This window comes from Procambarus clarkii, chromosome 22, assembly GCF_040958095.1.
Source record: "Procambarus clarkii isolate CNS0578487 chromosome 22, FALCON_Pclarkii_2.0, whole genome shotgun sequence".
Classification (NCBI taxonomy): Eukaryota; Metazoa; Arthropoda; class Malacostraca; order Decapoda; family Cambaridae; genus Procambarus; species Procambarus clarkii.
The window spans coordinates 48,177,891-48,190,252 of NC_091171.1; the positions used below are offsets into that span (position 1 = coordinate 48,177,891).

A 12,362-nucleotide genomic window follows, 5' to 3' on the forward strand; every position below is an offset into this window, starting at 1 on the left:
AGTTTCTTCCAGTTGGATTTTAAACAGAAGTAGTCATTTACGGCTTCGGCGGGTCGAGTATTCTGTGGGTTTATTACCTAAAGAGCGCAAAAGCATCTCCTGTTGTCTGTCCTACATTGTGGCTTCTTAAGCTTGAAGTTGTTGCCCCTTGTGAGAGTTTCGCTGGTCCTTGAAGTGGTCTCAGTTAGATCAACCATGTCATGTCTAGTATGTAGTATTGGTAGTCTTGAGGACCTAAACCTTTTCTCGTATGAGGGTTGACTTAGTTCCGATATTATTATTATTCTCGCTCTGTTGTGATCCTTTTCAAAAGCAGTTATGTCCCTTTGAAGGTGAAATCTCAATACGGTAATGCATGCACATGACTGTAAGGCCGCCGCCGCCCAGCTGGGTGGGTATGGAGCAAGACTAGTAACTATGTGACTCACTATTGATGTAAAGTGCCTTGTATAGAGACTGTTGTGAGCCTCTTGTTGAATCACTTGTGATACAAAAGATTATCGATGTGTATATGTATTTGTGTAAATGATTGCGTGTGTGTGTGTGTGTATATATATATATATATATATATATATATATATATATATATATATATATAATATATATATATATATATATATATATATATATATATATATATAATATATATATATATATATATATATATATATATATATATATATATATATATATATATATATATATATATATATATATATATATATTAGTATATTTTGGTAGCAGTCTTTCCTGTAGACATATATTATTAAATATGACCGAAAAAGTAAGATTAATAATTCTAACACGAATTTTCTCAATCTTTCGTACATTACGCTTCACGGTTGGAGGTAAATCAAAAATCACTTCTCCAAAATTCATTTTTATTTCTAGTCTGACGCGACACGGGCGCGTTTCGTAAAACTTATTACATTTTCAAAGACTTCACAAATACACAACTGATTAGAACTTACGTATCTCTGCTATTATATCTACATTTGAGTGAGGTGGGAGGGATGATGTGGCATATAGTGACGTGGCATTAACACAAGACAGAACATGAGGGGATATTAATAGGGTATTAAAAGTATCAACACAAGACAGAACAGAAACAATGGGTATTGAATAGAAGTGTTTGTAGAAAGCCTATTGGTCCATATTTCTTGATGCTTCTATATTGGAGCGGAGTCTTGAGGTGGGTAGAATATAGTTGTGCAATAATTGGCTGTTGATTGCTGGTGTTGACTTCTTGATGTGTAGTGCCTCGCAAACGTCAAGCCGCCTGCTATCGCTGTATCTATCGATGATTTCTGTGTTGTTTACTAGGATTTCTCTGGCGATGGTTTGGTTATGGGAAGAGATTATATGTTCCTTAATGGAGCCCTGTTGCTTATGCATCGTTAAACGCCTGGAAAGAGATGTTGTTGTCTTGCCTATATACTGGGTTTTTTGGAGCTTACAGTCCCCAAGTGGGCATTTGAAGGCATAGACGACGTTAGTCTCTTTTAAAGCGTTCTGTTTTGTGTCTGGAGAGTTTCTCATGAGTAGGCTGGCCGTTTTTCTGGTTTTATAGTAAATCGTCAGTTGTATCCTCTGATTTTTGTCTGTAGGGATAACGTTTCTATTAACAATATCTTTCAGGACCCTTTCCTCCGTTTTATGAGCTGTGGAAAAGAAGTTCCTGTAAAATAGTCTAATAGGGGGTATAGGTGTTGTGTTAGTTGTCTCTTCAGAGGTTGCATGGCTTTTCACTTTCCTTCTTATGATGTCTTCGATGAAACCATTGGAGAAGCCGTTATTGACTAGAACCTGCCTTACCCTACAGAGTTCTTCGTCGACTTGCTTCCATTCTGAGCTGTGGCTGAGAGCACGGTCGACGTATGCGTTAACAACACTCCTCTTGTACCTGTCAGGGCAGTCGCTGTTGGCATTTAGGCACATTCCTATGTTTGTTTCCTTAGTGTAGACTGCAGTGTGGAAACCTCCGCTCTTTTCCATGACTGTTACATCTAGAAAAGGCAGCTTCCCATCCTTTTCCGTCTCGTAAGTGAAACGCAGCACGGAACTCTGCTCAAATGCCTCCTTCAGCTCCTGCAGATGTCTGACATCAGGTACCTGTGTAAAAATGTCGTCAACATACCTGCAGTATATGGCCGGTTTCAAGTTCATGTCGACTAAGACTTTTTGCTCGATGGTACCCATGTAGAAGTTTGCAAACAGGACACCTAGGGGAGAACCCATGGCGACCCCATCTACTTGCTTATACATGTGCCCATCCGGGCTCAAGAAGGGTGCCTCTTTAGTACAAGCTTGGAGTAGTTTCCTCAGAATACTTTCTGGCATGTCAAGAGGAGTACAGGCTGGATCACGATACACTCTGTCGGCGATCATTCCGATTGTCTCGTCCACAGGTACGTTGGTAAACAGCGATTCTACGTCCAACGAGGCTCTTATCCCTGTGGCCCGTGTGCCCCGCAGTAAGTCCACAAATTCCTTTGGAGACTTCAGGCTGAAGGCGCAAGGGACATAAGGAGTCAGCAGGCCGTTGAGTCGCTTCGCCAGTCTGTACGTGGGTGTGGGTATCTGGCTAATGATTGGCCGAAGTGGGTTTCCAGGCTTGTGCGTCTTGACATTTCCATACGCATATCCAGGTTTATATTCCCCAATGATCTTTGGCAGGTGGAGTCCGGATTTCTTGGCGTTCACAGTTTCGATCAGTTTGTTGACCTTTGCTTTTAATTCGGCTGTAGTGTCCTTCGTTACCCTTTGGAACTTAGTTTGGTCAGAGAGTATGATGTTCATTTTCGCCAGATATTCGTCTTTTTTAAGAATGACATATATTGGCGACTTGTCACCTCTCCTGACAACTATCTCCTTGTTCTCACGAAGGCTTTTAGCTGCCGCTTTAAGCTCGGGGGACAGTATGGTGCTTCTGTAGTTGCCTCGATTCTTTCCTCCTTCTGCAATAAGTTCTGCTTGTAAGGTATCTTTGGTAGTGACCTTCTTTTGTGTCTCGAGGTCGAATATGTCGTCCAACAGAATTTCCAACTCTACTTTCCGGGCCATTTCACTCGGTCTGGACATAACATGACAGTTTATGCCCAGGTTTAGGAGAGTGACTTGGTCCTCAGTGAGGTTAATTCCTGCAAGGTTCAGGAAGCCATCTCTTGGTCGTGGAATTGCCATAGGTCCTCCATATAATGTTGTTAGTTTCTTGATAATCCTTGTTTCAGTGCTGAGGTGATGTTGGTTTGTGAGGATGTCGAGGTGTTGTTCAATGCGGGTACGGATACTATGGTCGATGTTGCTATTTCTCCACTCGTTTGTAGCATGAAGTAGTTGCGTTTTGTTGTCTTTGATTTCATTCTCTGCCTTGTATATCTGATCACGAATCAGATCCTGGCGATATTTTATCGTGAAGGCTTGATTCCTTGCTGCTGGGTCGTGCACTTTAATATTAGTATATTTTGGTAGCAGTCTTTCCTGTAGACATATATTATTAAATATGACCGAAAAAGTAAGATTAATAATTCTAACACGAATTTTCTCAATCTTTCGTACATTACGCTTCACGGTTGGAGGTAAATCAAAAATCACTTCTCCAAAATTCATTTTTATTTCTAGTCTGACGCGACACGGGCGCGTTTCGTAAAACTTATTACATTTTCAAAGACTTCACAAATACACAACTGATTAGAACTTACGTATCTCTGCTATTATATCTACATTTGAGTGAGGTGGGAGGGATGATGTGGCATATAGTGACGTGGCATTAACACAAGACAGAACATGAGGGGATATTAATAGGGTATTAAAAGTATCAACACAAGACAGAACAGAAACAATGGGTATTGAATAGAAGTGTTTGTAGAAAGCCTATTGGTCCATATTTCTTGATGCTTCTATATTGGAGCGGAGTCTTGAGGTGGGTAGAATATAGTTGTGCAATAATTGGCTGTTGATTGCTGGTGTTGACTTCTTGATGTGTAGTGCCTCGCAAACGTCAAGCCGCCTGCTATCGCTGTATCTATCGATGATTTCTGTGTTGTTTACTAGGATTTCTCTGGCGATGGTTTGGTTATGGGAAGAGATTATATGTTCCTTAATGGAGCCCTGTTGCTTATGCATCGTTAAACGCCTGGAAAGAGATGTTGTTGTCTTGCCTATATACTGGGTTTTTTGGAGCTTACAGTCCCCAAGTGGGCATTTGAAGGCATAGACGACGTTAGTCTCTTTTAAAGCGTTCTGTTTTGTGTCTGGAGAGTTTCTCATGAGTAGGCTGGCCGTTTTTCTGGTTTTATAGTAAATCGTCAGTTGTATCCTCTGATTTTTGTCTGTAGGGATAACGTTTCTATTAACAATATCTTTCAGGACCCTTTCCTCCGTTTTATGAGCTGTGGAAAAGAAGTTCCTGTAAAATAGTCTAATAGGGGGTATAGGTGTTGTGTTAGTTGTCTCTTCAGAGGTTGCATGGCTTTTCACTTTCCTTCTTATGATGTCTTCGATGAAACCATTGGAGAAGCCGTTATTGACTAGAACCTGCCTTACCCTACAGAGTTCTTCGTCGACTTGCTTCCATTCTGAGCTGTGGCTGAGAGCACGGTCGACGTATGCGTTAACAACACTCCTCTTGTACCTGTCAGGGCAGTCGCTGTTGGCATTTAGGCACATTCCTATGTTTGTTTCCTTAGTGTAGACTGCAGTGTGGAAACCTCCGCTCTTTTCCATGACTGTTACATCTAGAAAAGGCAGCTTCCCATCCTTTCTTCCCATCCCATCATCCGAAGAACTCTGTAGGGTAAGGCAGGTTCTAGTCAATAACGGCTTCTCCAATGGTTTCATCGAAGACATCATAAGAAGGAAAGTGAAAAGCCATGCAACCTCTGAAGAGACAACTAACACAACACCTATACCCCCTATTAGACTATTTTACAGGAACTTCTTTTCCACAGCTCATAAAACGGAGGAAAGGGTCCTGAAAGATATTGTTAATAGAAACGTTATCCCTACAGACAAAAATCAGAGGATACAACTGACGATTTACTATAAAACCAGAAAAACGGCCAGCCTACTCATGAGAAACTCTCCAGACACAAAACAGAACGCTTTAAAAGAGACTAACGTCGTCTATGCCTTCAAATGCCCACTTGGGGACTGTAAGCTCCAAAAAACCCAGTATATAGGCAAGACAACAACATCTCTTTCCAGGCGTTTAACGATGCATAAGCAACAGGGCTCCATTAAGGAACATATAATCTCTTCCCATAACCAAACCATCGCCAGAGAAATCCTAGTAAACAACACAGAAATCATCGATAGATACAGCGATAGCAGGCGGCTTGACGTTTGCGAGGCACTACACATCAAGAAGTCAACACCAGCAATCAACAGCCAATTATTGCACAACTATATTCTACCCACCTCAAGACTCCGCTCCAATATAGAAGCATCAAGAAATATGGACCAATAGGCTTTCTACAAACACTTCTATTCAATACCCATTGTTTCTGTTCTGTCTTGTGTTGATACTTTTAATACCCTATTAATATCCCCTCATGTTCTGTCTTGTGTTAATGCCACGTCACTATATGCCACATCATCCCTCCCACCTCACTCAAATGTAGATATAATAGCAGAGATACGTAAGTTCTAATCAGTTGTGTATTTGTGAAGTCTTTGAAAATGTAATAAGTTTTACGAAACGCGCCCGTGTCGCGTCAGACTAGAAATAAAAATGAATTTTGGAGAAGTGATTTTTTATTTACCTCCAACCGTGAAGCGTAATGTACGAAAGATTGAGAAAATTCGTGTTAGAATTATTAATCTTACTTTTTCGGTCATATTTAATAATATATGTCTACAGGAAAGACTGCTACCAAAATATACTAATATTAAAGTGCACGACCCAGCAGCAAGGAATCAAGCCTTCACGATAAAATATCGCCAGGATCTGATTCGTGATCAGATATACAAGGCAGAGAATGAAATCAAAGACAACAAAACGCAACTACTTCATGCTACAAACGAGTGGAGAAATAGCAACATCGACCATAGTATCCGTACCCGCATTGAACAACACCTCGACATCCTCACAAACCAACATCACCTCAGCACTGAAACAAGGATTATCAAGAAACTAACAACATTATATGGAGGACCTATGGCAATTCCACGACCAAGAGATGGCTTCCTGAACCTTGCAGGAATTAACCTCACTGAGGACCAAGTCACTCTCCTAAACCTGGGCATAAACTGTCATGTTATGTCCAGACCGAGTGAAATGGCCCGGAAAGTAGAGTTGGAAATTCTGTTGGACGACATATTCGACCTCGAGACACAAAAGAAGGTCACTACCAAAGATACCTTACAAGCAGAACTTATTGCAGAAGGAGGAAAGAATCGAGGCAACTACAGAAGCACCATACTGTCCCCCGAGCTTAAAGCGGCAGCTAAAAGCCTTCGTGAGAACAAGGAGATAGTTGTCAGGAGAGGTGACAAGTCGCCAATATATGTCATTCTTAAAAAAGACGAATATCTGGCGAAAATGAACATCATACTCTCTGACCAAACTAAGTTCCAAAGGGTAACGAAGGACACTACAGCCGAATTAAAAGCAAAGGTCAACAAACTGATCGAAACTGTGAACGCCAAGAAATCCGGACTCCACCTGCCAAAGATCATTGGGGAATATAAACCTGGATATGCGTATGGAAATGTCAAGACGCACAAGCCTGGAAACCCACTTCGGCCAATCATTAGCCAGATACCCACACCCACGTACAGACTGGCGAAGCGACTCAACGGCCTGCTGACTCCTTATGTCCCTTGCGCCTTCAGCCTGAAGTCTCCAAAGGAATTTGTGGACTTACTGCGGGGCACACGGGCCACAGGGATAAGAGCCTCGTTGGACGTAGAATCGCTGTTTACCAACGTACCTGTGGACGAGACAATCGGAATGATCGCCGACAGAGTGTATCGTGATCCAGCCTGTACTCCTCTTGACATGCCAGAAAGTATTCTGAGGAAACTACTCCAAGCTTGTACTAAAGAGGCACCCTTCTTGAGCCCGGATGGGCACATGTATAAGCAAGTAGATGGGGTCGCCATGGGTTCTCCCCTAGGTGTCCTGTTTGCAAACTTCTACATGGGTACCATCGAGCAAAAAGTCTTAGTCGACATGAACTTGAAACCGGCCATATACTGCAGGTATGTTGACGACATTTTTACACAGGTACCTGATGTCAGACATCTGCAGGAGCTGAAGGAGGCATTTGAGCAGAGTTCCGTGCTGCGTTTCACTTACGAGACGGAAAAGGATGGGAAGCTGCCTTTTCTAGATGTAACAGTCATGGAAAAGAGCGGAGGTTTCCACACTGCAGTCTACACTAAGGAAACAAACATAGGAATGTGCCTAAATGCCAACAGCGACTGCCCTGACAGGTACAAGAGGAGTGTTGTTAACGCATACGTCGACCGTGCTCTCAGCCACAGCTCAGAATGGAAGCAAGTCGACGAAGAACTCTGTAGGGTAAGGCAGGTTCTAGTCAATAACGGCTTCTCCAATGGTTTCATCGAAGACATCATAAGAAGGAAAGTGAAAAGCCATGCAACCTCTGAAGAGACAACTAACACAACACCTATACCCCCTATTAGACTATTTTACAGGAACTTCTTTTCCACAGCTCATAAAACGGAGGAAAGGGTCCTGAAAGATATTGTTAATAGAAACGTTATCCCTACAGACAAAAATCAGAGGATACAACTGACGATTTACTATAAAACCAGAAAAACGGCCAGCCTACTCATGAGAAACTCTCCAGACACAAAACAGAACGCTTTAAAAGAGACTAACGTCGTCTATGCCTTCAAATGCCCACTTGGGGACTGTAAGCTCCAAAAAACCCAGTATATAGGCAAGACAACAACATCTCTTTCCAGGCGTTTAACGATGCATAAGCAACAGGGCTCCATTAAGGAACATATAATCTCTTCCCATAACCAAACCATCGCCAGAGAAATCCTAGTAAACAACACAGAAATCATCGATAGATACAGCGATAGCAGGCGGCTTGACGTTTGCGAGGCACTACACATCAAGAAGTCAACACCAGCAATCAACAGCCAATTATTGCACAACTATATTCTACCCACCTCAAGACTCCGCTCCAATATAGAAGCATCAAGAAATATGGACCAATAGGCTTTCTACAAACACTTCTATTCAATACCCATTGTTTCTGTTCTGTCTTGTGTTGATACTTTTAATACCCTATTAATATCCCCCTCATGTTCTGTCTTGTGTTAATGCCACGTCACTATATGCCACATCATCCCTCCCACCTCACTCAAATGTAGATATAATAGCAGAGATACGTAAGTTCTAATCAGTTGTGTATTTGTGAAGTCTTTGAAAATGTAATAAGTTTTACGAAACGCGCCCGTGTCGCGTCAGACTAGAAATAAAAATGAATTTTGGAGAAGTGATTTTTGATTTACCTCCAACCGTGAAGCGTAATGTACGAAAGATTGAGAAAATTCGTGTTAGAATTATTAATCTTACTTTTTTGGTCATATTTAATAATATATATATATATATATATATATATATATATATATATATATATATATATATATATATATATATATATATATATATATATATTATATATATATTATGTCGTACCTAGTAGCCAGAACGCACTTCTCAGCCTACTATGCAAGGCCCGATTTGCCTAATAAGCCAAGTTTTCCTGAATTAATATATTTTCTCTAATTTTTTTCTTATGAAATGATAAAGCTACCCATTTCATTATGTATGAGGTCAATTTTTTTTTATTGTAGTTAAAATTAATGTAGATATATGACCAAACCTAACCAACCCTACCTAACCTAACCTAACCTATCTTTATAGGTTAGGTTGGGTTAGGTAGCCGAAAAAGTTAGGTTAGGTTAGGTTAGGTAGGTTAGGTAGTCGAAAAACAATTAATTCATGAAAACTTGGCTTATTAGGCAAATCGTTCCTTGCATAGTAGGCTGAGAAGTGCGTTCTGGCTACTAGGTACGACATATATATATATATATATATATATATATATATATATATATATATATATATATATATATATATATATATATATATATATATATATATATATATGTCGTACCTAGTAGCCAGAACGCACTTGTCAGCCTACTATGCAAGGCCCGATTTGCCTAATAAGCCAAGTTTTCATGAATTAATTGTTTTTCGACTACCTAACCTAACCTAACTTTTTCGGCTACCTAACCTAACCTAACCTATAAAGATAGGTTAGGTTAGGTTCAACCCATCCTCCGAATTGACAGTACGATTTAATACCAAGTGTAATAAGTACACTTTCTTACTGTAATAAGCAGTGCATAATTGCACTTATGGGGCTGTTACATTGACCCAACTCCCTCCCCCGCTTTAATTCTTCTCGTTTTCTGTTAAGTCACTCAGAATTTTGGGATGACGTTTTCAATTTCGATTTGCAATACACAAGTTTTAAATATCAGGAATTTCTTTTTCAGGTTAATTAAACAATATAGACTTTATACAAAATTTTAAAATATCCTGAGTTACTTTACAATTTATTGATATATTTTAGTTTTGTTTTATTAGTTTTATAAAACTGTAATATCAATATAGCTATAGGTTAAGTACTAATAGTAATTAAGAAGCAATACAATTATTATCTTCAAAAACTAAGACGGTTAGGTGAGGTTGTGGTTTTCTATTCAGTTTTTCAGGTAAACTCAAATATTCACAATATATTTGACAGTACGATTTAATACTAAGTGAAAATAAGTACAATTCCTAACTGCTATGAATAGTACATAATTGCACTTATTTGTCTTCTTACATTTACCACCCCATTTTTGGAGGACGGGCTGTTAGGTTAGGTAGGGTTGGTTAGGTTCGGTCATATATCTACGTTAACTTTAACTCCAATAAAAAAAAATTGTCCTCATACTTTATGAAATGGGTAGCTTTATCATTTCATAAGAAAAAAATTAGAGAAAAAATATTAATTCAGGAAAACTTGGCTTATTAGGCAAATCGGGCCTTGCATAGTAGGCTGAGAAGTGCGTTCTGGCTATTAGGTACGACATACATATATATATATATATATATATATATATATATATATATATATATATATATATATATATATATATATATATATATATATATATATGTCGTACCTAATAGCCAGAACGCACTTCTCAGCCTACTATTCAAGGCCCGATTTGCCTAATAAGCCAAGTTTTCATGAATTAATGTTTTTTCGTCTACCTAACCTACCTAACCTAACCTAACCTAGCTTTTTTTGGCTACCTAACCTAACCTTACCTATAAATATAGGTTAGGTTAGGTTAGGTAGGGTTGGTTAGGTTCGGTCATATATCTACGTTAATTTTAACTCCAATAAAAAAAAATTGACCTCATACATAGAGAAAAGGGTTGCTTTATCATTTCATAAGAAAAAAAATATAGTAAATATATTAATTCAGGAAAACTTGGCTTATTAGGCAAATGGGGCCTTGAATAGTAGGCTGAGAAGTGAGTTCTGGCTACTAGGTACGACATATATATATATATATATATATATATATGTCGTACCTAGTAGCCAGAACGCACTTCTCAGCCTACTATGCAAGGCCCAATTTGCCTAATAAGCCAAGTTTTCATGAATTAATTGTTTTTCGATTACCTAACCTACCTAACCTAACTTTTCTGGCTACCTAACCTAACCTAACCAATAAAGATAGGTTAGGTTAGGTTAGGTAGGGTTGGTTAGGTTCGGTCATATATCTACGTTAATTTTTACTCCAATGAAAAAAAATTACCTCATACATAATGAAATGGGTAGCTTTATCATTTCATAAGAAAAAAATTAGAGAAAATATATTACTTCAGGAAAACTTGGCTTATTAGGCAAATACGGCCTTGCATAGTAGGCTGAGAAGTGCGTTCTGGCTACTAGGTACGACATATATATATATATATATATATATATATATATATATATATATATATATATATATATATATATATATATATATATATATATATATATATATATATATGTCGTACCTAGTAGCCAGAACTCACTTCTCAGCCTACTATGCAAGGCCCGATTTGCCTAATAAGCTAAGTTTTCCTGAATTAATATATTTTCTCTAATTTTTTTCTTATGAAATGAAAAAACTACCCATTTCATTATGTATGAGGTCAATTTTTTTTTATTTGAGTTAAAATTAACGTAGATATATGACCGAACCTAACCTAACCTATCTTTATAGGTTAGGTTAGGTAGCCGAAAAAGGTAGGTTAGGTTAGGTTAGGTAGGTTAGGTAGTCGAAAAAACATTAATTCATGAAAACTTGGCTTATTAGGCAAATCGGGCCTCGCATAGTAGGCTGAGAAGTGCGTTCTGGCTACTGGCTACTAGGTAAGTTCATTCACGGTCTTGCTTCCCACTTTACCATAAATCATTATGTCATCCGCAAATTATTCGTTGTTTCATGATTCATCATCTATGTCGCTGATGCATATTACATAAGACTTAGATTTCCTTTGGTTTGGATAAGTTCGCTTAAATTATAACGGTGTGCTATTCTCAAACATGTGAAATTTGAAATTAAAATACTGTACTATGAGTATCCCCTATAATATGACTTTAAAGATAGCCTATGCCTACGGACATACCAAAGAAAATGTGTTTACCATCGGTTTTTTTATAATTTAAACCCTGGAATTATAATACAATACAGCTATAAGTTGGGAATATTCTCTGTTTAAGACATAGGTTCACGTGTCTGCTTACAAGTAGTCTAGTATTAGAACCGCAATATGCTTTCAGTCAGACCATCACAAAAATCTAGATATCTATCCAGGTGGTCTGAGAGGGAAGTTGACGTCTCGATATTATCACTATACCCTCAGAACGGTCTGTGTAAATGGGAGTGTCCCCTGAGACAACAAAAATATAAAAGTCGATAATGCTTGTCTCTGGGGCGTCTTGACTCCAAGACTTTCCGTAATTGTGGCTTCATAGGAATGTGTAACCCCTGTCCCTACAATTGTACATTACTCTTGTTCTTTGTACACATATTCTACTGAATAACAATTATTATTATAATTTATTATAACATTGATGTATTACACGGCACAAAATGATCCCAACGTGTTGCAATTGGAGTCACTCGTTTCGGAAATAATACTGGACATTTAACAAAACTAAATTCAGTTGCTACCAAAGTCTCTTAAAAAAATAAATTACGGTGAAAAATATAAGACAACCCCTACCTGACGCAGATTATAGGAGAGATCCCTACTT

The 12,362-nt window shown here is 38.5% G+C and overlaps 1 protein-coding gene across 2 annotated transcripts in view; it reads right to left on the bottom strand.

Moving 5' to 3' along the window:
- Positions 1–12,362, bottom strand: part of LOC123759116 (receptor-type tyrosine-protein phosphatase S) — a 144,268-nt gene that overhangs the window by 125,566 nt on the left and 6,340 nt on the right. The gene's annotated exons all lie outside the window — the stretch shown is intronic.